The sequence below is a fragment of the Protopterus annectens genome, chromosome 12.part0, assembly GCF_019279795.1.
Source record: "Protopterus annectens isolate FY-2018-M chromosome 12.part0, PAN1.0, whole genome shotgun sequence".
Taxonomy (NCBI): Eukaryota; Metazoa; Chordata; order Ceratodontiformes; family Protopteridae; genus Protopterus; species Protopterus annectens.
In genome coordinates this window covers 62,768,833-62,796,470 of record NC_056746.1, presented here as the reverse complement: position 1 = coordinate 62,796,470, position 27,638 = coordinate 62,768,833, and the positions used below count along the sequence as shown (strand labels likewise).

The 27,638-nt window shown below is 37.0% G+C and overlaps 1 long non-coding RNA gene across 2 annotated transcripts in view; it reads left to right on the top strand.

Moving 5' to 3' along the window:
* LOC122816351 overlaps positions 1–27,638 on the top strand; it is a 2,791,022-nt gene that overhangs the window by 607,305 nt on the left and 2,156,079 nt on the right. The gene's annotated exons all lie outside the window — the stretch shown is intronic.

The following is a 27,638-nucleotide window of genomic DNA, read 5'->3' as shown; positions in this document are numbered from 1 at the left end:
AATATCGTTTTGTAACAGAGTGGTATTAAAATTCCTAGTAATAGTTAAATGCAAAGTGACAAAAGTTATACTCCTCTAAGTGCTGATTTTTGTAGGGTGGGTGAGAATGGCTTAAGTGAAACTTGGACCTAACCACTTGCTAGTCAGATGCAGTCTAAAAACTCGTAGAAGCAGAAAAGTGCTTTCTAGTTAAATAATTCAGAATGATAGTTATAAATGCTGGCTTTAGAGATTCAATAGAGTATTACAGTAAGGCACAGTTGATCAACATTTTTGCAGTTAAAATGTTTCTCACAGATGATAACACAAAAAAAGTTCACTATGATGACCAGCTACATCTCCTTGCAAATTCCCAGACAAGATAATGAAGTGAGAAAGCATAAGATAAGTACCTAGTTTAGGTAATCGATAGCGTGACTCTCTTTCTGAACCTTTGCAGTGCTTTATAATCCAACGATACGAAAACAAATGGTCACAGCCACAAGAGATCCAAGAAAAACTTTTTAATGCGTGAGAGCTTTTGTTCACAAACAATTAACCATGAACTTCTTCAGACACATTTACTAAAATCACCCCTCCATTAAATACATTTAAAAATCACATGCGAAAAGTAATTAAAATCACTTACAGCTCTTAAAGGGCACTTGCCATTATCACTTTAAAGCTATATTCATTTACATTCATTATCTAACAATGTTATACCTCATTTATACTTTATATGGCTTCTGCACTAATAAAACCTTACAGTCAACATAAAACAATGTATAATATGTAATATGCCACCTAGTTAGATTCTTTAATCTCAAAAGGCACATAATAGAACATTGGTCATTTAACCCAGAGGGCTATGTGCATTAAACAACTGGTGTCACCACAGTTCTCTTCTTTCCAGTTGAAGTGTAGTGTGGCCACCCCTATATCCTTGTATTACTTGTTCCAATACCCTAAATTTAAAGTGATGGTCTGGATGTTCGTTTATATGTTTCGCCAAAGCATTGTTTTCCTTATTTTTACTTATATAATAATTATGTTCTTACATTCTCTCTCTAATTCTGTGGTCGGTCTTACCGACATAAAACCCTGGGCAGATTTGACACTTAGCTAGATAGACCACACTTCTTGAATTACAGGCAAATTTCCCTTTTGTGCAAAGTTGCAACCCTTGTCTATTATACTTCATTTCAATTTCTATGTGTTTACAATAAGGACATGCCCCACATGTAAACATCCCTGCATTCAGGCTGTTTATTGTTTTCTCTTTCTAGAATATTTTTCAAATTGGAACCCTTTTTACACAATATATGAGGTACTGACCTGAGCTTTTTCTTTAATTCTGGATTTTCCATCAAAATGCACCAATTCTTATTTAAGATGCTTTTAATGTTATACACATCTATAGGCAAGGTGGTAATCAAACTCACCCCAAAATGATTTCCACTTTCATTATTCCTAGCAATCATAGGGCAATTATAATGTTCATTGCCCTCAAAATTTCAACTACAGACATTGTTATTCCTTCTTTCAAAATAGGCGTAAAATACCCCCCTTTCCCTTTTTAATTTAACTTCTTGTGTTAATTCCAGAAGCAGGTGTTTGGAGTACTCTCTTTTTATAAACATCTGTTTTAAATTATCACACTCCAAAAGGAAATCGGACTTGAGAGTGGTCATTCTAGCTGCCCAGATTAATTGCCAATTAACAACAGATCTCTTTTCGTAATAAGGATGACAACTAGAAAAATGTAAGTAAGTGTTAGAAAATGTAGGTTTTCGGAAACTTTTTGCAATATAACATGACCTATTATGATCTTTCTGTAGCTCTGCATCCAGATATGCTATTCTTTGTTCATGAAAGTTGGATGTGAATTTCAAAAAAGTTGTACTCATATTCATATAGTCAATGATTTTTACTGCTACATCCCTTCCCCCTTTTATGACCATAAAAATATAATCCAGAAATCTTGTATAGTGAACTATTTTTGTTTTTAAAGTTACATTACTAAATACATAGAGATGTTCCCAAGGAGCCATGACTAAGTTGGCGAAGCTGGCTCCGCAGGGACACCCCATGGCTACCCCACTTTTTTGCAAATAATAAGTTTTTTCAAAATAAAAAAAATAATATATAAGAGCTCTTTTGTTAATCTTAGCTCACTATTAGGGGCTCCTCTTTCCAATAAAAAGTCGATAATCCATTCTATTCCTAATTTTTGGGGGATTACCGTATAAAGATCTTTGACATCTACAGTAAGGAAATTGTTTGTTAAATTTTATTTTAGTTCATATCTTTTAGAAAAGCCCAAGAGTCCTTACACATTTGCTTCTCATTTACAATATAATTTTTCAAAATCCCATCCACAACTTTGGCACATGCATAAGCTGCTGAATTGCGCCCATCTATAATAGGGCATAAAGGTGGATTGATTAGATATTTATGCAGTTTAGGTGTGCCAAAGATGACAGGAGTAATAGTAACTTCCATGGTTAACTAATTATACATTTCTTTATCTATAAGTCCACAGATAAATAAATCATTGAAGTAACTTTTAATTTTACGATAGGCCCCATTTACTTCATTTAGTGAAACAATCTCATAGCTGTTTTCCGCAAGTAACTTTTCATTCTCAAGCTATATTCTTCTCTGGACATGAACACCAAACCCCTACCCTTATCGGGTTTCAGTACCCGTATTCCCCGATACTTTAAACTCATGAGTTCATCCATATCACTTTTTTGTCAGATTATAAAATTCAGTTTTTCTATTAGTCCTTTTAAACTCATTCCTCAAATCTCTTTCATATATTTTTTCAAACATTGATAGAAAAGGATTCAGGGGAGGGTTAAAAGCGCTGGGAACATAAAATTCCTTATTTCCCTTAAAATTATTACTAAACAACAATTGCAAATTTAACTTGCGAATAAATAAAGTCCATTAGTACATTTGCAATATTTGCTATTTGTGAAGGAATAAAGAACAGACTCTTAGCTAAAATTTCAGTAAGGGACTGTTCTACAACAAAATTAGTGTAATTATAAATGTTAAGGTCACCTTGCAGATTCTTCACCACAGCTGGGCCCTCTCTTATATCATCAATGGAAATTCAGGGACTGTCGCAATTTTCCCCAAGTTCAACATTCAGGAAATCCACTTCATTAAGAACCGGGACTCGAGGGACCTCATTTCTTATTGTTATATTATTCTCTATGTTTGTTTCACAGTTGATGGCATTGGTAGTGAAATTACTTACTACCATCGTCTGTTGTTTTTGCGCTGTTTGGCCCTCCTCCATTGCCCCCCTTGATTCTCCCATCCGCTGGTAGAGGGATTCCAGAAATTTTGATTTCCATTATTTGCATTTCCATTACCTTGCTGCCAGAGCCGCTCGCTCCTTCTGAGTTGATTATCTTCTACCTGGTATGCATCATCGTCTACGTCATCGGCGATATCACTGATAGGTGTAGATACAGGGTTATGACCGTTTACAACAATAGTGGTAGTGTTCATTTCTAAGTGTTTGTAATTCACCATTCCCCTCTTTTTTATACCTGTCGGGAGGGGGAAAGCAAGTCCATTGTTGTAGTCTAAATGGTCTCTCTCCAGTTTTCTATTTTTAGTAGCTTTATATTTGGAAATGAGTGCATTAATAGAATTCATCACCCTGGTATACTCAAACGTATAGCGCTCAAAGTCTACATTAGTTTGCATTTTATCCTCCAGAGCTAAAAATTCATTAAGTAGTAACTCATTTTCTTTTATATAATTGCGCACCATCATTTTCATAAGACTTAGTACCTGTTGATTATAAAATTCAATCAATTCAAGGTGGAAGTGGGAAGTAAGAGTAACCCCATGGGGTAGAAAGAGTGCCTAAGCCCACTTCTAAGGCATTCTTCTAAATAAGTTATTTCCAACTGCATTTTCCGATATTTTAATAACTTCTCATCAAATGCTATTAAGTCCAAGATAACTGACCTGTCACCAGCCGATGGTTCCGTACTATTATTTACATTCTCAAAATTCATATCAAGTCTGATATTTTGTTGTAACCATTCTCTTAATTTCGGAACCCCAATAAGCTTCTGTGGCAGTCCTTCACCTGATACTATATTACCCAAAGTATTTTCACCTGAATCCAACTGCTGCTGCATCTAGTTCTATTGAATTACCATATAGAAGAATTTAAAATACTTGGCAAAGGCATGTGGTCTGTTGACCATGTCCTCCAATGCTGACCGATACTACATACCCTTAGAGTGACCCCTGAAACTGAGCCAATAGTAAATCAGTCATTCCATGTTCGTACTATGGCATCATCCTTGGTGAAGGTCGAATGCTGCTCAATGCAAGGCTCAAACCTGTCTGTAAGACATATTCCAAGAGATCCATTATGTCTATTTTCATATGATCTAGTGAGGTACTTTCCAGGTCCTTTAGACCAACATGGCCAATGAAAAAATCATATTGGTACCCGAGGAACAGTGACTTGAATGTGTGCACGATATTGTGGATCCTAACTAACTGCTATCTTCTCCTTGTCTGACTTGGTGTGTGGGGAATCTGTGTCTCTTCAATGACAAGATATTAGCTAAAGTACAGACTTGCTTTATGGACTTCGATCTTGGGAGACCATTGGGTGTAGGCTCATGTCAGATGTTTGGTGTTTATTTTGGTGTGTATTTTAGTGATTACTGAGCTTTTTAAGACTTGGGAACCTTTCATTTATACACCTCAGAATTATGCAATCTTTGTGTTTGGTGAGCTGTATGTGTGAGGGATGTAGGTATTCTTGAAAACTTGGTTTGTATGGAAGACATCTGTGCAGTGACAGAGAACTGGTTTAAGGCTCCAGAGAGCATCCCTGCATTACCAGGCTATAATTCATGCCACACCTTTCGGCCACCTAACCTGGACCGTAACACTAAAGGCAGAAGCATGTCCATATTCATTAAGGATATCCACACCTCCAGGCTAGTTACTCAGCATAATGCATCAGAGATTATCCAAGTGCAACTAACTCTGGGCAAGATCGCAATCCAAATTGCAACTTGCTACAGATCCCCTGCCATGCCCCAGGACTCCCACTCCTCATTTCTTGATACACTGGAAAATATTAGGGTACAAACCAACACTCTAATAATGGGTGATTTCAACTACCCCACCATTAACTGGAAAAAAAAAAACTCATGTACCAACTCTTTTGTTCAACATTTTCTGGAATTCATAAATTCCAATGCCTTGGATCAACTTATCCACACCCCCACCAGAGGCAGCAATATCCTAGACCTGGTCATTACCAACATGGGTGACCGGTGTTCCACACCAGAGGTCAGTTCTTCATTGGTCATATGCGACCACAAGCTAATCATCCTAGACATCCACATCCTGCCCCCACCCCCATTAGGGAAACCATCGTAAAAAATTTCTCCAAAGCTAACGTCACGCTTCTTAAGACAGAACTGGCAACCTTCACGACACCCATGCAGATGGACAGAGATATGATTGCTGAATCCTACATGAATGCACTTTATAAGCACTTACACGAGTGCATGGATTTTGCTATCCCTAACAGAACCAAGATGCTAGCTTCAAAAAAAAAGGAAGCCAATCTGGTGGTCCCCTGCCATAAACAAACTCTACAACAGAAGAAAGAAACTGTTGCAAAAAAGAGTAATATCCCATGATTTTAGGAACTCCCTGGTCAGCCTCTGTAAGAAGGGGGAGTCACCATGGACTCTGGGAACTACCACTCCATTAGCCTAATGAGCCTGGTCTGCAAGGCCATGGAACATATCATCATGGATCTTACACACAAAGACATTGATAATCTCCAAACTCTGTACCCCACCCAGTTCGGGTTTGTAAAAGGCAGATCATGTCTCCTAAACCTTATAGACTTCTTTGAAGCAGTCAACAAATCCGTAGACAAGGGTAAGGTGGTTCACACAGCCTATCTAGATCTTGCCAAGGCTTTTGACACCATCCCCCACTCTGGAATTATAGATAAACTCAATAAACTAGGTATAAATCCCTATGTCACAAGATGGGTTGCCAACTGGCTCACTGACAGAACCCAAATCCGACTTCAGACCAGTGACAAGTGGAGTACCGCACTGTTCACTCCTGGGTCCTCTCCTGTTTGGTATCTACTTTTCTGAAGTACAGGCTAACACAGAAAGTCTTTGGCTAATGAAGTTTGCAGATGACTGCAAACTAGGAGCTATAATCAAAACTCCTAATGATGTGGACATCCTACAAAAGGTCCTCACAGAGACAGATGCCTGGTGTCAAAGCCATGGCCTCAAGCTCAATGCCAAAAAGTGCATTGTCATCCTCTTTGGTAAAAACTATGTACCCATGAGCTACCACATAGGTGGTAGTCTACTTAACTCCAAAAGTGTGATAAGAGACCTTGGGACACAGGTGGACAGTAGTCTCTCGTTTAATAATCACATCGCAACAGTAGTCAGGAAATCCTTCTATGTGGCACGCCTCATCACAAAAGGTTTCTCATCCAGGAAAAAAGAGGTCATTGTTCCCCTCTACTCATCAATCATTAGACCGATTATTGAGTACAACACCCCTTTTGGTATGCACCTCACAAGACATCTACAACAACTGGAAAGGCCGCAGAAATACCTCACAAAAAGGATTACTGACCTCACACACATGCCCTATGCAGACCATCTCAAAAAACTCCAGCTTTACTCTGTTGCATATTGCCTACTCAGAGGCGATCTCTGCCTAATATACAAAGCTATGTCAAACCCAGAGCTGTTGGACATGCTCCATTTAAAGAAATCCCAATCCCTCTGATCTACACGCTCTAGGGACCTAAACCTTTTCACTACAATAAGCAGAACATGCTGGAGGGATAGATTCCTGTCCCAGACACTTCCCATACTCTGGAACAAACTGCCTATCTATATCAAACAAAGCTCCTCATTAGCACTCTTCAAGAAAAATCTTGATGATTGGATGGGAGATAGAAAATTTACCCTGGGGATCACCTCTGTGGCTCTGCTCGACAGGAGCACAGGAAAATAATTTTCTTGGGTGGCGAAAGCCAGTGTACCGTTTTGGCTAGGTTTATATAGGCTCTAGGGCCAATAGCTTAGTACCTTCCTATGAACCTATAAGAGTTTTGCCTCCAAAGAAGTTGCGTATGTACATATCTTGTATACGGTGTTATTTTCTTTAATGATTAACTGATTTCTAAAAAAATGAGACAAATGCTACATTGTCTTAGGATGCCCAAGTCTACCAAGTTGGCCACAGATACATTAGGATATTGCATATCCATGTTGCCTAATCCTTTAATAGGGTGGGTTGTTTAGGTTTAAGAACTGGGTTTTAACAGAGGTCATCTAAGGTCATTTTTTGAGTTAAGGGAAAGATGTTATAGAGTGCTAGGATGTGGTATTGCCATTCTATGTGCATACTAGTTTCTGGAGTTAAGGGCAGGATGTTGCATTGTGCAATTTTATGGTAGTGCTATTCAATGCGCAAGTTAGCTGCTTTAAGCTAAATTCCATGCAATGCTTAGGGCAACCCTTACAGGAAAATTTTACTGTCTAGGTGTATGCTAATATAGAGAGCACTGCTAACCCCCACTGAATGCTAACCCCCATTGCTTCAGTCAAACTTGCCTGATTTATAGCAGAGAAGAAAATTTTGAAGACTTAACTCCTCTGCCCTCTAGGCAATAAATGACAATACTTTGAGCTCCAAGGCATGCTTCCCAACTCTGAGAGACCAGGTAAACAGCTTCTTCCACAAAATGGATGCTCCTGGAATTTCTTAATATAAAAGTTTAGGAAAAAGTATCTCTCAAGTGCAACTAAAACAACAAACAATCAAATAAGTCCCTGGATAACCTGTACTTCTGCAAAGCAGTCTGGAGGCAAGCAAAACTAGAAAACACCAACAATTAGAAATTATTTTTTTTTTGCCACAAAATTATGCAAATGCTTTAAATAATCAAAAAAAAAAGTAGCTACTACTGCATAAAGCAAGTACAAGTGCAGCTTGAAAACTGACTCTTATACCCTCTAGCCAATAACCAACTGCACTTTGAACTAACTGGAGTTCTTCCCAGCTCAGAGAGACTAGATAAAGACCTTCTACCACAAGTTGACAGATTCTGGAATTTCTTAACGTAAAAACAAAGCAAAAGTAGTTCTCATGTGCAGATTAAAAAGCAAGCAACTACCAACCAACTAAGTCCCTGGCTAATTTGCCCTTCTTCAAGGCAGGCTGGTGGCAAATAGAACTAGAAAAAGCCAATGGAAGGAAAAATATGTTTTTTGCCACATAATTAAATAAATGATTTAAAAATGCTCAAAAACAGTAGCTATCTCTGTATAAAGCCAGTCATGCCTATAAGTAAGTGGAATGCCCTATAAGCCCCACTGTATAACTTCCAGACACACAGCACTCAGGAACCAGTTGATTTTGCTATCACCATTACCTCCAATGACAATTCGGTCTCCTAAGGCCTTGCTGTCTATGCATCTAGAACTGGAATAGTTGTTAATAATATCAATCAAAGGGGAATCTTAATTGAAAGATCTGCCCTTGCAGGGATTTTAGTCAAATCTAGTAGAGAAGCTGCTGTTAAAAAAGGATAATTAGTAGAATGTATAAAATATTGCATGATAACTATAACAAATCAGTCAGTTAAATGAGGCTAGTAAAGATATGGAAGAGAAACTGGAAAATCAATTTACAAGAGAATAATGAGGAGACATATATATAATGAGGAGACAAATATATAATGAGGAGACATATATATAATGAGGAGACATATATATAATGAGGAGACAAATATATAATGAGGAGACATATATATAATGAGGAGACAAATATATAATGAGGAGACATATATATAATGAGGAGACATATATATAATGAGGAGACAAATATATAATGAGGAGACATATATATAATGAGGAGACAAATATATAATGAGGAGACATATATATAATGAGGAGACAAATATATAATGAGGAGACATATATATAATGAGGAGACATATATATATAATGAGGAGACAAATATATAATAAGGAGACATATATATATAATGAGGAGACATATATATAATGAGGAGACATATATATAATGAGGAGATATATATATATATGGCTCCCAAGCATGCAACAAATTGCAGAAGATTTAGGATCTTTGTTTAGAAATCTTTACATAGCTATATTTATACCCCAAGTAGACTTCAAATTTTTTTCTTTAGGTATATAGCAAATGTTGGAGATTTTTTGGAGAAGAAAGAGGTCACTGGAAACATGATTTGGGAGTGTAGTGAGTTGGCAAATTTTATTAATTCCCTGCAGAATACACTGTTAATATATTGGATGAGTAAATAGCTGTAACTAAAGACGTTTTGGCTAGGACACAGGATCTGAATTGCTTCAACACAGTAATGCCTTATTAAGTTTATTTCTGTTGGCTGCCAAAAAAATTACTGTAAACTGGAAATCAGAGTCTAAAACAATTGTATTAGAAGCACTGAATATTATAAAAGAGATAAAAGAACTGGAAGAGGGAGCTTTAGAAAGGGAAAGAGCAAATTACGTAGAAAAATAGAAATTGTAGGTACATGACATGCAGAATAATGTTCAGGAGGAGGAGGAGTGAGGTTTAAGTGAAGGCAGGAATTCAGCAATTTATATCATGATGGACTGATGTTAATTACAAAGAAAGAAAGAAAGAAAAGAAATGTGATGTATAATGCATGTAGATATAAAAAATATAGAGTTTTTCTTTTCTGCTTACGTATGTTTGCCTGTGACTTAAGTGATCATTTAAGAAAGACGTTTAAAAAAAAAAAAAAATATATATATATATATATATATATATATATATATATATATATATATATATATACACATACACACACACACACACACACACATATATATATATATATATATATATATATATATATATATATATATACATATATATATATATATATATATATATATACACACACACATATATATATATATATATATATATATATATATATATATATATATATATATCAATCCAAGCACCTTGAAAATATTTTGCAGAAAAACGTATTTTCAACTTCAAACATTGCATGACCGAACTCCTTAAGAATGTTAGCACTTGCCTTTATGTAATATAGACCCAGTCAGTGCCTGAAATACTGCCTGGTAGCAGATTGGAATGCTGTTTTTGTTGTGGCATCTCTGCATACCAATGTATTGTTGCTGTCGGCATAAGCTGCAGGATGGTAATGCCTGTTAGAATGCCTAACTGTACCCATTCCTTTGGTCATCAACTTGAAAACCATTTTCCATCAGGAAACCCCCATCTTACTACATTGTTGTTTCTGTGATGACTTCTCTTTCTGTGTTGTTTTTCCAGAATAATCCTACAAGAAGGAAATGCCATTATAATCCTGCGAGACACCCTGCCAAATCATCAGCATTTATTTTTAATGATCCACCCTTTGATCTTGCTGTTCACTTTTCAGAAGAGATATTAATGACAATTTGATTGGCATCACCTCTTCCACCTTGACCTTACATTGTCTGACATATCCTTAAGCTTTCCACTAATTTCCTGAGTTTCTCCCCTGGCAAGCTGAATACTGGTTGTTATATGTTAATGCAAGGAAAACCAACTGTTTTAAGGATCCAATCAAGTTATCACCATTCCCTACATATCTGTGTAGATGCTCCAGTACCTTCCTATGTGGTCCTCTACTTCTCTTAATTTGTCTAAAATCATTCAGGTATTTCCGAATGCTCTCTTGCCTATGCCTTGCTGATTCCCAAAACCACTATAAGGCCATGCTCATTTTTTTAAAAATGACAAATTGCCACTTAGCAATCCACTGCCCATTAGTACAGATGCTAATTAAATTGCAAAAGCCCTTGTGGATTCTATTACCCTGCATGCAGAACAGAGCACCATAACACTGGCCTCACATGTTCTACCTTGCAGTTTCCCTTGCTTAACATAGACTTAATATTGTTTGTACTTAATGACTTGAGTTTCTTGGGCAGAGTAAATAGGTTAATAGGTTCATAGGCATATACTAGGCAGATGTCCAAAATTGCCTTTATAAGCCTAGCCATGCAACCCAACCCAATTGTGTACTTATGTGTCATGGCTGTTTATTAGTAGGAAGTATGTTAATTAGGAAGTGCCCAGAACTGCAGAGAATGACTGATTTACCATCCATTGGTCAAGGTTATGCTTTATATACTGTTAGGGATGGATTCTGCTTCACAAAGATGGGGAGCCTGTTCCACAGCATGAGGATCCTCTGAGATAAATATCTGTTTCACCAACATGCCTTATTTATATCACAATCAAAATTTAAATCCCTGGACCTAGTGCCTCTAATGCTGCGTGTTTAGCAGATGTGCAAAAGGTTCATCAAAGTTGGATTCAAGGGTGCCTTGTATGCCAGATATAGATCACCTCTCAGTAACTTGTAGGAGACTAAGTATAAAGACAGGTTTAAGGTGATCCATAAGCAACAGTATTTTAATACCCTGATTTCTCCTAGTAAGTAACCTTTGTGGGCATTCCTACTGTTGCATATGTCTGGTCAGATAATGCTGAAGTGGGCATTATATAAAATGATTGTTCTGGTAGCCAAATAAAGCGGCACTGTGATTTTCATGGACCTGAATGCCATGCACTTACTTATAACTTGGGTGACATAGAATGATTTTTCTTATTACCTTGGCCACATGTTGGTCAAAGGCCACATTATTGTTTATGTATGTTCACAGATCCTTGGCTACTGGGTCATCTCTTAGGGGTTTCTTTTCAATTGAGTAATTAGCTAGGGTAGTAGTTTTGCCAAAAAGCACTATAATGCATTTCTTGGCATTGAGTTTTAATCTATGACTTTGGCAGCAGTCATTTGTCTGTGTTAGACTTTCTTGTAAGATGTCTGTGTCAAAGGGAGAATCTGTAATATCTTCTAGTTTGCAGTCATCTGTGAACTTGGTCAGCCAGTGACCCTTGACATTAGCCTATACCTCCAACCTCCAAGAAGTAGATGACAGATAAGAGCAGTCATAGGATGGAGCCCTCATGTACCCACCCTGCTGATGACCATTCTCTTAGTAGAGGTGGTATCACCAATTCTGACTTCCTGGGTCCTGTCTCTGAGCTAGCTAACAATCTAGTGAGTTATGTAGTGGTTTATGCAGTCTCAAGATGGAGTCCTGAGGTACCTGTTGGGGATCAGTCTCTTAGTGGAGATAGTATGACTGATTCTGAATTCCCGGGTCCTGTCTGTCAGCCAGCTGGCAATCCAGTGAGTTATGTAGGGGTTTATGCCCAGTTCAGTAAGTTTGTCAACTATATTAGAGTGAAGTATTGTATTGAATGCATGTCCAAGTAGGCGATATACACTGTTTTCCCCTACTCCATTGTCTTGGGGACCTAGTCTAAGAAGTCTATCAGGTTTAGTAGGCATGACCTTCCCTTAACAAAGCCAGCCTGTGTTGTGTCCATTGTCTAATGGTTGCCTCTGTCTTTATTGATCATTTCCATGATAATTCGCTCCATGGCTTTGCATATTATACTTGTTAGATTAATAGATGTGTAGTTTCTGAGTTCAGTTGATGGTCAACCCTTTTGAAGTGAAATAATCTTTCCAGTACTTCATTCTTGTGGAACAAAGTGTGTTTTGAGGCTATAGTTACAAAGTGAGTCAAGTGATTCTGACAGGTCATGTTTCAAGCTATTTAGGATACATCTTGGGATATTGTCAGGGCCCAATGAGGCTGTGTTTTTGACTTTAGTGATTGCCGCCAGGACCTGCTCCTTCTTAATAGCTGGTGTTATGCTAGTCAGTATGGGGGTGAGGTGGGGGGGCTCCCCTTCCCTAAAGGCCAGAGAAATGACAAATATCAGGACTGAAAATACATAAACTTGGGTCATGTGTCAGGGCACACTTTTCTTATAAGATCTTTTATATGAGCATCTTCACTATGTATAAATCTCTGTGTTAACATGCATACTGACATATGCATCTACTTTTTCTTTCTCCATCTTTTTTTTGGTTGGAGACTTAATGTATGGCATAATATGGTGTGGGGTCCTAGTTGAGCACTGAAGCAGATCAAGATGAGAGCGAGGTACAGCAAACTAAATTCCTATGCCTAAGGAACACCTCCCTCCATCTTTATCCCACTGTACTTCACATACAATGGAGAGGACAGGTGCTCTTCACATTCCTTATTTCAATTTTTTTTTCTGGGGGGGGGGGATTCTCACATCTTTGCAGTATCCTTTGGTTATTGGTGTTTTTACATGAATTTATCTATTGTACATATTGGCATCCATTTAACCTGGCATTTAACTCCCTTCCCCACCTTTAAGCATCCAATTCATTTTTACAATATCCTCCAGCACATATGTCCAATGGGTGTAGGCTTTTATTAGAGATATACCCCAAACAATTAATCCTAGGGATTCAATACAAGTTGGTTTAAATAATATTCAGCATGATGACCTGTGTGGTATAATCATTTTCATATTTTCCCTAAATCCTAGGGATTCTATACAAGTTGGTTTAAATAATATTTAGCATGAGGACCTGTGCAATATAATCATTTTCATATTTTCCCTAAAATAGAGACAATTAATTGCCAGCAGGTAAGATAACAATTTGTGAAATAAATTTGCACCCAAGAGAATTCAGACTTTAACTGAATCACAATAAAATATCATCAGAATTAGTAATAATTAGTACTGCATGGATATCCCCCCACACCAACTAAATTTCTTTGTTCTGCACTCTTTTACTAGCTGAGGGTCCACCTACCCTGCTCAACTTTTGAAAATCTGAGCAGAAAATCAAACTGCCAGCACTGATTAAACAAAAGAGCAAACAACATTATCAAGTACTAATAAAAACTTGAATCTTTGTTCTGTCTTCCAGCCCGAGTCAAATCTCCATTAACGATGTGCATGCCTACACTGAAGAATAGCATTTCTGTTCCTTATGCTGCCTATTTCGCCTAAGCCTGATTCGAACAGTGGTAAATCTAACTAAACTGCAGTGTAGTATGAATCCTTTTATGTCCCCTTTTACTTCGCATACCCAGGCTAGGAAACTGATATCCTCAATAACCAGCAAAACCTCTTACTATGATAATAGAAAACAGAACAAATAATTGTGAAGAACATTTGCAGCCGACACAATCTAAGTCCATTGATCCAACCAAAGTTATATAAATAACTGTAATTTAACATGCAGCTAAAAAATAGTTGCATCGCCTTCTTTTGCACTCCAGAAAGAGTTAAATAATCATTGCAACAAGTAACACTGTTCCTAATTTAGATTAAAACAGAACCCCCCCCCGCCAAACAGCATTTAAACCCATTAAGTGGCATGACAGGTTAATATATTAATTGGAGGTTACTAGACTAGCAGCCCTAGAGCCTTTACAAGTCTAGCCATGTTAATCCCAGATATCCTTATTTGTTCATTTTGCGTAGTTCACACAGTAAATTTATGAACAGAGTGGGTCTGTGATCAACACCACCTATCCCTGTCCATGAGGGACATGGGTGCCACCCCAGGGCTGAATTTGCAGTCTCCCCTCCAATTATCAAGGTTACCTAACTCTAAATATTTAGTCCCAGATTATTATTACTAGTTCTACTCTCTATTTTGCATCTGACAGTTGAAAGTGCTTAATTGATATTAAAATAGTTCAAAAGTTAATTTTGCATCCTTTCTGCTTTTTCACAGTGGTTTTATTGAGTTTGTTTGTTCTACTGCTGTAGCAGAGGCATTTAGTTGTTATTGTTTTAGTAAGTTGTTTAAGAATACCCAGAGATGACCATCCTTTTCTTTTTCTTCTTGGAATTCTGTAACAAGGGCTTCTAGACATCCATTGAAGACCCTTTCTGAATGTTTTGAAAGGTTTTGAGCTGATTCTGCTAGATTGTACTGGTGTTTCTAGAGACATGGTATTGTCAGTAAACAATGTGAGTAGTTGTTTGAATCTATGCAACTGCACCATTACCTTATAAAAGATCATGCTAATCTTCTGCATGTAAGACTGGTAACTCCTTTCTTTTGCAATCATCAATTGCAATTCCCTGCCCTCTCTTAGCCCATAAGATTGCATTACATTTATTTAATTTTGTCTCTTGCAAACATGCAGTGCTAAGGTTTAAAGTTAGTATCCGAGTGACAATAATGTAGCATTCAGGCCTTTCACATTCCAAGTAATAAGAAAGAGTAACATATTTGGATGGTGTTTAACAGGATCTAGCAATAATTTTGAATGGGCTATATGTCAGTCATTTACAGACTTGTAATACTTACCTCCCACTTATAGAACAAGTGATTAGTAACCAAACAACCAATAAGTCAACCATTTTATATGAACCTATAAATATAAGCACAACAACAATATTATAGCAATGCTAAGGATAAACATTTAAACAAACACTTAAAACACTTAAAATATAATTTATATAAAGTTAGTATTCAATATTTCAGCCTAGACGCTATGTATCTGGTAGATCATATTCTCTGCTTCCTGCTCTAACCTGAGAATGCACTATATACTGTGAATGTTCTGCAGCTGTTGAGTACGCATATGGACTGGTTATAAACCAGATGTACCATCTCAAATTTCTCAGTATCAACTGGCTTTTAAAACAGAGCTGTAACAGCCCCCAGGACAACATGCAAGATGCCAGAAATAAAGTTGGATTGTGAAATTTCAAGTCATTGGATTTTTTAATAAAAGGTACCAGTACTTTCCTTTTTTAGTAAAGTATATATATATATATATATATATATATATATATATATATATATATATGTATATATATATATATAATCATCTGTAGCTGCACAGAGTAAATGGCCAGTAATCCTGAAACATGCTTCCAGTTCTTTCAAACTCTTCAAAATTATGTCTCTATAGTGAAGGTTTAAACACTTAAAACACTTAAAATGCCTTGGTTCTTCCACCTTGCCAGACCCTACCGACAATGCAGTCTGCATTATTAATCACTGGCTGCCTTTCCAAGAATCGATCTTGCTTGATTCCAGTTGTAATGAAAGAGATGGGATCTATTATTTCTTTTTTTTTTTTTTTTCAGAAAACCTTTTAACCAGATGATACTTTTTCTTGGCTTATTTTCAATATCTACCAAATTAAATTCAAATCAGAAGGTATGGGATTGCATCTCATTTAAATTGTTAGAGTGCAGACCTCTATGATCCTGTGCTATCCCAGTAGTGTTTTATATGAGTTTAGTCTCTAGAAAAACTGTCAGCTGATGCTTGTCATGAGTAGTAACTGAATTAATAACTTTTTTAACAGCAATAACAGCTATCATGAGTTAGGAAAGCATTTTGAGAGAAGAGGTAATTTGTTTAAATTCTTAACAAATATAAATCAGGCTATCCAACACAAAAATGATTGATATAAAAATAAAATAAACAAAATAGCAATTAAAATCACTTTATTCTCAAATACTAAGCTTGGACTTTTCATTCCAAATAGAAAAGTTCTTCAGAGTGAGATAAGAAACAATTGCAAAACACTTGAATACCTCTCATATTAGTCACATGACAAGCTAATGCTTGAGCTTCTAAAAAGACATTACAATTTTCTTTATAATTTAACAAGGGTAAGGGCATGCCTCTAACTTAAGTTGCCAAAAATATTCCCTCCAATCCAAATCTGCTTCTGCATCAAGCCGATTTTGAAAATTCTTCACTTGATTAATAACAGAAAATAAATAAATAAACTTTGATAGCATTTTTTGCATATTCCTGGATGTTTGGCCAACGCATTTCTTAACTATTTTACTGTTACACCATGCTTGTTCATAAATTTTATAATGTAATTCTCATGTGGTCCAGACACTAGTTGCTAACTGCTATGAAGTCTATACTGCAAATCAGTAATACCCAGGAACTTCTTCTCCCTTCCACAAACAAACTTCTTTTTCATACAAATACCCACAATAGTTGCAGGACAAATGTTTATACAGTCCAGGTTCTCTACCAGAACTCTTTGGAGTCAAATTTCTCAGTCTAATTTGAAATAAGTATTTTAAGTTGGTGCCCCTTTTATTTACAAAAACTGGAAAATCACCAATTTTCTTATTCATATATGAAAGCTATTTAAAAATCTATAGTTGTCTTGTATAATTCTTCTAATGTCTTTCTTGTCCACTGATTTTTTTTTTAATCAAAACCAACACACACGATGTATGCATCATATTTTACCTGGCACACAGCTTTTTTTTCTTTCTTTATTCTTAGGAACATCTGACATAATGAAATTCATATTTTCTAATTTCATTTTACTTTCTGCAGTTATCCTCCATGATAATGTTTAAGAACATCCCCACCTTTCTTATTTACAGTCACGCCATGCAATTCCCTTTCTTATACAAAAGAAAAAAAACAAAAAAAAAAAGGGAGGGCAGGATTTGTAAAGATTCTGTCCACTGGCACAAATTAGCCAGTATGGGATGGCGAAATAATAAGGTGGAAAGAATCTCCTAGCCAGAGACAGGGTAAAGCCGCACAGAAAACCCTTATTAGCAGCCAATTACAATGTCTCTGAAATGAACACTGTGCTGACAGACCTGCATACCTGACGTTGCTAGAGTTCACACTACCAGCCCATGCACACATTAGTAGTTTGGCAGTATGTACCTTTTTTCAGGCTTAATTTAATCATTCTTATGATGTAACTATTTTTGGAAGTACATACCTTTTTTCAGTGTTGATTTAACACTTCACACAATATTGGAGTAGCTTAGTGTGCAAGAAGGCAATCTACATGACCAGCATATTAATGGCACCATTAGTTAAAAAAGTGGATCTTCCTTTTACATGCCAGTTTTATAGAAGCAAGAATAAATGACTTTGTGAGGTTGATTCTTAGAATATCATTTTTAAAGTCATTTTGTTTTTGAATACTATCCCACAATCCAGTTAGAAGAGGGAAGAATTATGTGCTATTTAGTGCTCAAATGTTAGGTTAGTTAGGTGACCAGATTTTTGTCTAGCTGTGCCTTCTTTTCACGTGCCTTTGCCCCTAATTTCAGTGTCTACAGGTTGAGAGGTATACCTAAGCACCATGGCTGGATAGGCATCTCTCTACATACACACACACACACACACACACACACACACACAGACACACACACACACACACATACACATTCAGATACAGTCATGCTGTAATAAAAATGCACATGGAAGCTGAAGTAGAAAGACTCAAAAGAATGCCTTGGAAAAGCTAACTAAATGATCATAGATCTGGCAGATGAATTTAAGCTGACAAATGCAAAGTACTGTTTGAGTTTCTAAACCACAGTGAGAAGTGTCACCTGCAGGGACTGAAACCGCTAATTGCAGCTAAAGAAAAGGACTTGGAAACATACTAGGAATGAACCACCAGAGTTAGAGGACTATGCCATGGCAGCAGAAAACAAACTGATTGCATTATCTGTATAGGACCATGTAAGTCAACACCTTGAGGAGTGTGTACAGTTTTGGAAACTATAAGTTTCTGGTAAATTAGACTACTGGAAGGAATCCAGGAAAAAGCTAAGAAACTGTAGGTGTAACTTAGTAAAAAGGTTAGAAGGTAAGACAACAGGAGAATATGATAATTTTTCCTGAGAATGGAAGATCCTACCTCTCAACTGCACAGATTTTCACAGGAAATCCAGATTTTTGCCTCATATTTTTGGTCTGTTTCTCATAAAAATTGTGGTTTCCTGGCAAATCACTGAGGTTTGAAGTCAGAAAATAATGACAAACATTTGAGTATCAGACTTCACACCCTTCAGAAAATTCATACTAATGCAAAATTTGTTATTCAACTTTCTAAGTTATTAAGAGCAATACTTTAAAAGTGTCCCTATTGTTGTGCCTTTGCCACCCCTCTCCCATTATTTATGGCTTTGTCCAGATTTCTTGCTTTAAGAGGTTGAGAGGCATGGTTACACTGGATAATTGTTTCAGTAGCTCTTCTATTTTAGCCTTTAACACACGCAATGTAATGTGAAAAAAAAAAAAAAAAACTGTTTCAGTATTTTTAAAGAAGTAAGGAAATATGCATATTTTAGAATCCATTGAAATGTGTAATACCCCTGTTAATGAGTGGCAACAAATATACAACAAGATGAATGCAGCCTTGCTGGTTTAAGCTTAGTTATATGGAAAATAACATTCATTTTGAAAGAAGTAATTGTTGAATACATTGGAGCTGGTTTATTAGAAGTAAGGGAAGCCACGGGTGATCTATATTCTTTTAGAATAATCTGATGCATTTTTTTTTTGCTTATCAACGCATTAGTAACATTGCGGTTCATACTATCTCATTTAGCAATTGGAAAACATCCACCCCCACTTTATCCGTTTCTTTGTATTTCCATGACTGCCAGCATTAGGCATCTAACTGCACACATATTTTGTTTAGTGCAAAATTGTACGCACTGTGGTTTTTCCACTTACAATGCAGCACCTTTATGTCCCACTGCCAATCACATTTTATTCCTATAGAAAAGCTCATACGTGTGGCTTTCCTTCATTATGCCATAGTGTTGCAGATAATCGATAACATCAATCCTATTCTTTGTACAGACTATACTTCTGTACACTTCCTTCACTGGCCTCCACTAACCCTCCTTTGTGTATATTGACAACAAATTAACAAGAAAGGCAAGGTACTGCTCCCTTACATTTCTTTAATACCTTACAACAATCTTCTATTGCATAATTTTTCTCTATTTCAACTTCTAGTGCGTATCGAAGGAAAAGTACTTGATTGGCCTTTACATATTATTTCAGCCTTATGACTACTTGTATATATCCTCGGTATCTTTAACTGTTGGTGGGTTGTTTACATTTTGTATAATACTGTCATAATTCAGTCCTTTGATTACTGAATCTTTGTCACCCAAGCTAATTATTGCATCAATGAGAAACCCTAAGAGTTGACCCAGTAGTCAGGGATTTGGGAACATATGTAGACAATAATTTGGCATTTGACCAACAAGTGGCAAAGGTAATCAGAAAATCATTCTCTGTTACCCAATGTATAAGTAAGGGTGTGGCATTCAGATCCAAGTAAGTTATAGTGCCACTTTATATGGCCCTTATTAGACTCATCATTGATTATAATCCCCCCTTCATCGTGTACTTGATCAAAGATATGCAACAGCTGGAATGCCTGCAAAAGTTCCATACCAAAATAGTTCAGTGTATAAACACATTGTCCTATATGGATCACCTTAAAGCCCTATCTCTATACTCTTGTCTCTGACATGTTATGGAGAGGTGATCTATGCCTTGCATACAAAGCATTCTCGGATCCAGCTCTGATAGACTTTTGCACATCTGCAAAATGAACAGCATTAGGGCCACTAGATCCAAATATTTAACTTTCTCTTGTCATATAAATAAGACATGTTAGTGAGACAGATATGTGACCTGGAGGATTCTCATGCTCTGGAACAGGCTCCCCATCCATGTGAAACACAGTCCAAGCCCTGACCCTTTTTATGTGTAACCTTGGTGAATGGATGGAAAATCAGAAATTCACCCAGGATCTGCACCCCATGTCCCTGACAGAGGCATATAGTAATGCCCAAACTAACATAGCCCCCCACATAACCTATAGAAACTTCCTACCTAGCATTTCCCCTTGTAATAAACACTCATGATACTTAGGGGCTCAAATGGGTTGTCTTGCACAGCTAGGCTTATATATAATCTCTGGTGATTGCTGTATAATTATGAACTATGAGCTATAATAACTGTTTGGTGTGTGTGTAATACTGTCTTACTTTGCCTTATAGTTTGGGTCATGCCTGAAAAGGGCCCTCAGAGCAGTGTACTTACCCAGTTATAAAGTGTAATAATAATTAAAAGGTGGCTGGAAAAAAATTCCAGGGAGGTTTGTGGTTGTGCCTAACATAGGCATGACTAAGTTATCTGTGATAACGTTACACACAGAGAAAGAACCCAGGAATGTAAGATGTAACCCCAGCTGTTGGTCTGGCTGATTTAGAAGAAGCAGCCAGTCATAATGGGGTTAATCCTGAAGAAAAGGTGTTACATGTAGGCTGTAACAAAGATTATTGGCTGTATGGTACTAAATAAGCTTGTAGAAATGTATGCATATTTAAAGAACACAGTCATCAGTACAGTTATCAGTTTTAAGTCTCATAATCAGGGAAGAAATTTAAATTGACCTGGAAAGGCTGATACATGGCCAGATGTGTGGCAACATAGATTTATCACAGAAACATGCTACACATTGCAGCCAAAAGCAAACATTCAAGGGACGAGTATACAGAAATGAGAATGCCAGCAACAACAAATAAAAGCAGTGAAAAAAAGAGCACTGACATCAGGTGAGACAGTACTAAGGAAGCAGGGTTACAGAGCAAGTGGTTATGCTAGATGATTATATGCAGAGCAGTGAAAATAAAGAAGTGACGTTACAATGATAAGGTCTTTGAAGACAGCTTAACTCAGAAGAAGAAGTGGAGTTCTCACTGACTGGTCTGAGCAAAGATACGGATAGGGTCTATATTATGTTATCGACTGCTTAGCTTGTCGAACACCTAAACGTCAACAGCTAAGGGTCGAAAACTGACAATTTTGAATGGCCAGTTAAGTGAATTCTTTCACTAGGAAAGAATTTGCTTGACCATGCCAAACTAACATAAACTTCCAACCTGTAAAAAAGTGGGGGGGCTTTGTGCCCCACACCCCCTTAACAAAATATACCAACTCCGAGATTGCTCTACATTGGAGAAAGAGCAAATTCCTGACAATGGCCAAGCAAATTCTTTCCTGGTGAAAGAATTCACTAAACTGGCCATTCAAGATTGTCAGTTTTTGACCCTTAGTTGTCGATGTTTAGGCGGTCGACAAGCTAAGTGGTCGATAACATAATATAGACCCTATGGATACAGTAGATGTAGTCCAGACAAAAAAGTTATATTGATTAGTACATTTTTCTTTTTAATTGGTGTAGGAAAACAGTCTCAGGTGCCATGATTTATACATTTAACATAAAAACAAAGAAAATACTGGCATAAAGATATTTGGCTATTGTTAAGTCATATGTAGAGAGTAAGACAGTTGATTATGGGAAGAAGGGCAGAAATAAAGAAGCAATATTTAACGACAGAAGCTAAAAGCTATGGAAAATATGACTGGATGCAGTTTATATATTTTCTCTACATAATTAATGGAATGGTTATCCAGTTACTTGAGTGAATAATGCTTTCAAAATCTGTAGGTTAAGTCAAGAAATCAGAATATATATTCTGATTTAACTATAGAAAATTCCTACGTTTGAATTCCTAAGTTTGATATTTTGTGACACACAACATACCCATAAGGCAGGTTTATGGGCAACATAGAAAAGGGGTTGGGAGGGTGGCCTAATGGTTAAGGTGTTTGCCTTACAAACACAAGTTGCAGGGTTTAAGTCTCACAAGGGATAATTGGCTAGGCTTAAAATGGCTCGCGAGGGCAGTTAGCTTAGTACTAATCTATGAACCTATGGATGGGTAAAACAGTCAGTGGAACATATGCTGTCATTTTCAGTGCTTTTGTTTTTCATGCAGTTGTTCATCTAATTGGGAGGCAGACCTGAAGTTCATACAAGCTGAGCATTTTCTAGTACTTATGTAAACTGTTCTCTGTGGTTAGTTATATGTATCTGGAACATGCAGTATGCATTGTGCGTTGTAGCAGGTGACAGGTGTGTCTATTTCCTGTATCACGTTATTTTCTACCTCCATTCACTAGTTATTATTTTACTGGCTTTTAAGTTCTTTTGTGATAACATTCAAACTTACTTGGTAGATAGGTAGGTGTTTCTCATAATAAACAGATAATATATAAGAATAATCAAAAAGATTGAACATGTTGTCTTCAGAAATTGCTTGGGTTTACAGTATAAGAAGTCATTTTCCAGATCAAATAAAAACAAACAAAAGGATTCTGTTTGAATGATATATAGCATACATTCTGTCAAAGATCTGTAACAGCAGAATGTGTGCAGAACTAATTACTTAGGCTTTGGCTGTCTGAAAATATATGCCGTTACCAGCAGAAAAATTGCAAAGTTCATAAAGCCTAATTTGGCCATCTGCAACACCTTTACGTGGATCCATGTAATAAAATGATGATGATAACTGATGTCTGATAATATACTGCTAATCTTTTCTGCCACAAGCAGCTAAGATGCAATCTCATATGTCTTTTATAATTTTTTGATGTAGCTATTTCTCGTGTGTACAGCCCCTAGAGATTAATTTAGAATGTGGCTTCATTTTTTGATTGTGTATGAGAATCAGTTTTAATCCCAGGAGTCCTGACTGTAGGCATAAATAATGTCTTGCATTTTTAGTCTGTTGTAGAATTTTTTGTTTGTTTTCCTGGAAAAAAAATGGATGTTCTAAAAAGTGCTGTTTTTAAGCCATGTAAGCCTACTGGATGCAAGTTCCCTTTTCAGTGTTAACTCAGGACTACTGACTGGTTTACTGACTTCCTTAGAGTCTCAACGTAGACAAATGGAAGCTGAGGGAATCAAACTCTGGACTGCTGGAAACAGCTTGTTAACAGCTTGTGTACAGTAATTCCTATTTCTTAGGCATGTCATATACTTTAAAAAAACACTATTGCTTTTATTATAAATTGTAAGCAGTGTATGGTATTTTGGAGGATACTGTATAACGATGGGATCTGTCTGGTTGTATGCTACTGAAATGAAATACATTAGTCACTAATGTGAATTTAAAAACCTATGTTTTTTACTTGTTTATTATGCAGATCTTAGTTACTTAACCAGACTGGGCTGCTTGCTGAAACAAGGCATTTGAGCCTAATGATTTTGTTTGTTTAACAAATAAGTAAAGCAAAAAAAAAACAAAGATCCCATTAAGACCCTGATGTCACTGATGGGCGTGAGCACCAGCTATGACAGCAGCAGCAAGTTAGGGAAGAGTATTCTCTGGCAAATTGAACTTGTATTATTTATCTATTTCTGTTTTTATGTATGCACGTGTTTATTTGGATTCACTATACAATCTCAAAATACTGAAATGTCGAATTTCAGTATTTTGAGACTGAATAGTCAAAAAACCACATACACGAAAACCCACAATCACGAATACTACAATCGTGACCATTCACACACACACACAAACCAGGACATAATCACACACGCACACATACACCTACCTAACTAAACAAACATAACAACACACACAAACACACTTAACCTACCTATAAGCAGGGGGGCAAGCCCCTCTGCACCCCCACACCCCCCTACTTATATATTCTAACTCCAAGGTCGCATTAAACACACAAACACACAACAAACACCACTGCACACACTCACACACACTAAATTCCCTACCCATTATCCTCAAACATGCAACACTTACCTGAAACCCCAGATAAATCCACAAACTGCACCACATGTCACGAACGTGACACCATGATACTGGCGGATTCGACATTTGTGGATTCAGCGTAGTGCAGTTTCGGTTAACTACACTTTCCACTATTCGGTCTCAACTTACCGAATTTCGACATTTCAGTACGTCGATATTGTCTAGTGTATCTGTTTATTTACATAAAGTAATTATTAAACACTGTAAATCTAAAATGACATCTACTGAAGGACATTTAAAAAAGAGGCATGAATGACATAAATAATTAAATTAATATTTAGCATTCTAAAACAAAATGAAGTGTCCCAACTTTTGTTTAGGTGGACCTTTCTAAAAAGACTCTGATCGGAGAATGTTGATGGCTCCTAGTGAATGGAAGAAGGTATCAAATGTCATCCTGATCTTCTAGATGAGTTGATGATACAACTAGCTTACCCTCACTTGAGGATGTGAGGTGCTGTGCCAGACTTTTTGGTCTCAATAACTTCTTTAGATCGACAAGATTTGTGCTGTGAAGGGCAGACTGGGTGAGATTCAAAATTTTAAGAGTATACCATTCTACAGCCTGCAGACAGTATAGATCCTATAAGACTAATGTAATATGGCTAATTCTAGATGCAGTGGTCAGTAATCCTGCTGCAGAATTCTGCATCTACACAAGGTGAGCAGGTCACCATCTCTTAATACAATGTAAAGACTGCCATAGATGTGTAATAAAGATATAATCAGGACCTTCATCACTGTTGCTATATCAGAGGAAGGAATTGAGTACTTGATTCAGGATATATTTTTAAAATGGAAATAGAATTAACTGCTGATACCTGATCCTTAAATGTCAACCTGTCATCAAGAACTGCACCTGCACTATGGATACCAGACACACGTACAAAGTGATTTCCCTATGAGTGACTAAGGGGTAGAGAAAAGCAAATGTGATGGATAGCATAATCTACTAAAACCTTTGTTATTACTGGGCTGAGTTTACGTCAGTTTTGCACAAATCAGATCAGAATATTCCACAAGCCATCTTTTGAGGTAGTAAAATTGGAGACATATTCCTGAATAAAGGACAGGTAGAGCTGGATGTCATCATTATGTGACTTGTCCCATTAATGACCACATTTAGTGGCAACATATACACCGTCCATAGTAATCTAGCACTCCAGGGGACTGAATTAGAGGAATTAACCCCAGAACCTCTCCCTGTAAGAGGTAAGAAGCAAACTGTTTGGATGCATGAAACTCCTCAATAACATTTCAGGAGTTCTAAGATGATCCCATGGTCCACAATATCAAAAGCTGATGATAAATCAAGCAATATAACAATGGAATATAATCTTTAATCCTCCCGACTTGTGCAGGTCATTTACCACTTGAATAAGGCTATCTTCATGTTGTGCCCAGGTCTACAACCGGACTGATTGGGTATAAAAAGCCTTGAGACATAAAGCTGGAGTTTATCTCTGAGTGAAGTACTTTTCTTTTTAAGTTAACTAACCTGTACAAGTGGAATTCTAACCAGTGTGGTCATTTTCCTGGGATTAGGAATATGCATCCATTTGGGTGGCTACGGTGGTGCAGCAGTTAGCATTGCCACCTCACAGCAAGAGGTTCTCTGGTTCGATCCTTGGCTGGGGTGCCTTCTGGGCAGAGTCTGCATGTACTCCCTGTGGTCACGTGGGTTTCCTCTGGGTGATCCAGTTTCCTCCCACATCCCAAAGACATGCTGTAGGTGGATTGGACACTCTAAATTGGCCCTAGGCGTGAGTGTGTGTGTGTGTGTGTGTGTGTGTGTGTGTGTGTGTGTGTGTGTGTGTGTGTGTGTGTGTGCCTTCTGTGGAAGGTTGGGTGCTGGGCTGGCAACTTGACACTGTAAAAGTCCACTACCAATTATGAGTGGACAGGTGATCTGCTGTGGCGACCCCTAACTGGGAAAAGCCAAAAGTAGAAGAAGAAAGAATACGCATCCATTTCTTTTAGCATTGCTGTGATCATGGTCTATTTTTACAGTGATGAAAACACTTCAGTCCTCCACGATGACCTAAAATTCTGGAAGCAGACAGCTTTATGTAGGTGAATAAAAAAGCAGGCTTTGTTAACTTGGAAGGGTTATCTGTGAAGAATCTTGCACTTTCTTCATACATTTTTTGAGAACATAATTTGTCAAGAGATAAGACAGGCTTGCATACACAATTTGCCCACCACTCAAATGACTGGAGACAAAGACAATCTGACTGCATGCAAAATACATCTTATATGAAATTTCTGTCTGTTATATGACATAATGTAAGGCCATGCCAATGTCAACTTCATAAATGAACATCTTATTACAGCTGTAATCTGTCTTCTGCCTTTGTCTTCATAATTGTTTAACTAATAGTTGAAACATTGATCTTGACATGCAACAGGGTATAGACAGTCAAAATTTGGGGAAGTAGAATCCAAATCACTAGACACAACCATAATGTAGGCCACCACTGGTGAATATGGATCCTCCATACTGAGAACCCATAATAACTAGTTCTGCATACACTGCATGATGCCTGACTATACGGCTCTTTATTATGTGAATGTATTATATTGTAAGAAGATCGCTGGTAGAAGCCAAGCTTGAAGTGTACCAAGAACTGATTAAATCAGAAATCTTGATCTACCAACAGTTTGCACATATTCAAGATATTCCAGATCACCCACACTAGGAACTCATGCAGTGGACAAACGAAAGAATCAACTTATTTTTGTTGAAAAGCCTACCTGTAACCTACTTCAGTATAAACTAGGAGGAATCTGCAGCTCACTACTATTCCAAGCTGTAGGAGCAAACCACGATTAGTAGAAGAAGCAAACCACGATTAGTAGAAGAAGCAAACCACAATTAGTAGAAGAAGCAAATCATGATTAGTAGACATGGAACAAAGTTTTTGCATTGCAAAGTTTTTCAGAGGTTTGCATTGAATTTGATGCCTGGTGCAGTAAAGCTCTTTATATTAAGTTGAATGTCAAGCAGGTTCTAAAGATAACCCTTAAAAGGAATGCATTAAAGGGAACAGATACAGCTGTCTTGAAGAAAGCCTAATGAAACATTGTCATCATGTGGAATCACAATGTTTTATGTGAAAAGAAAACAATTAAAATATGAAAACA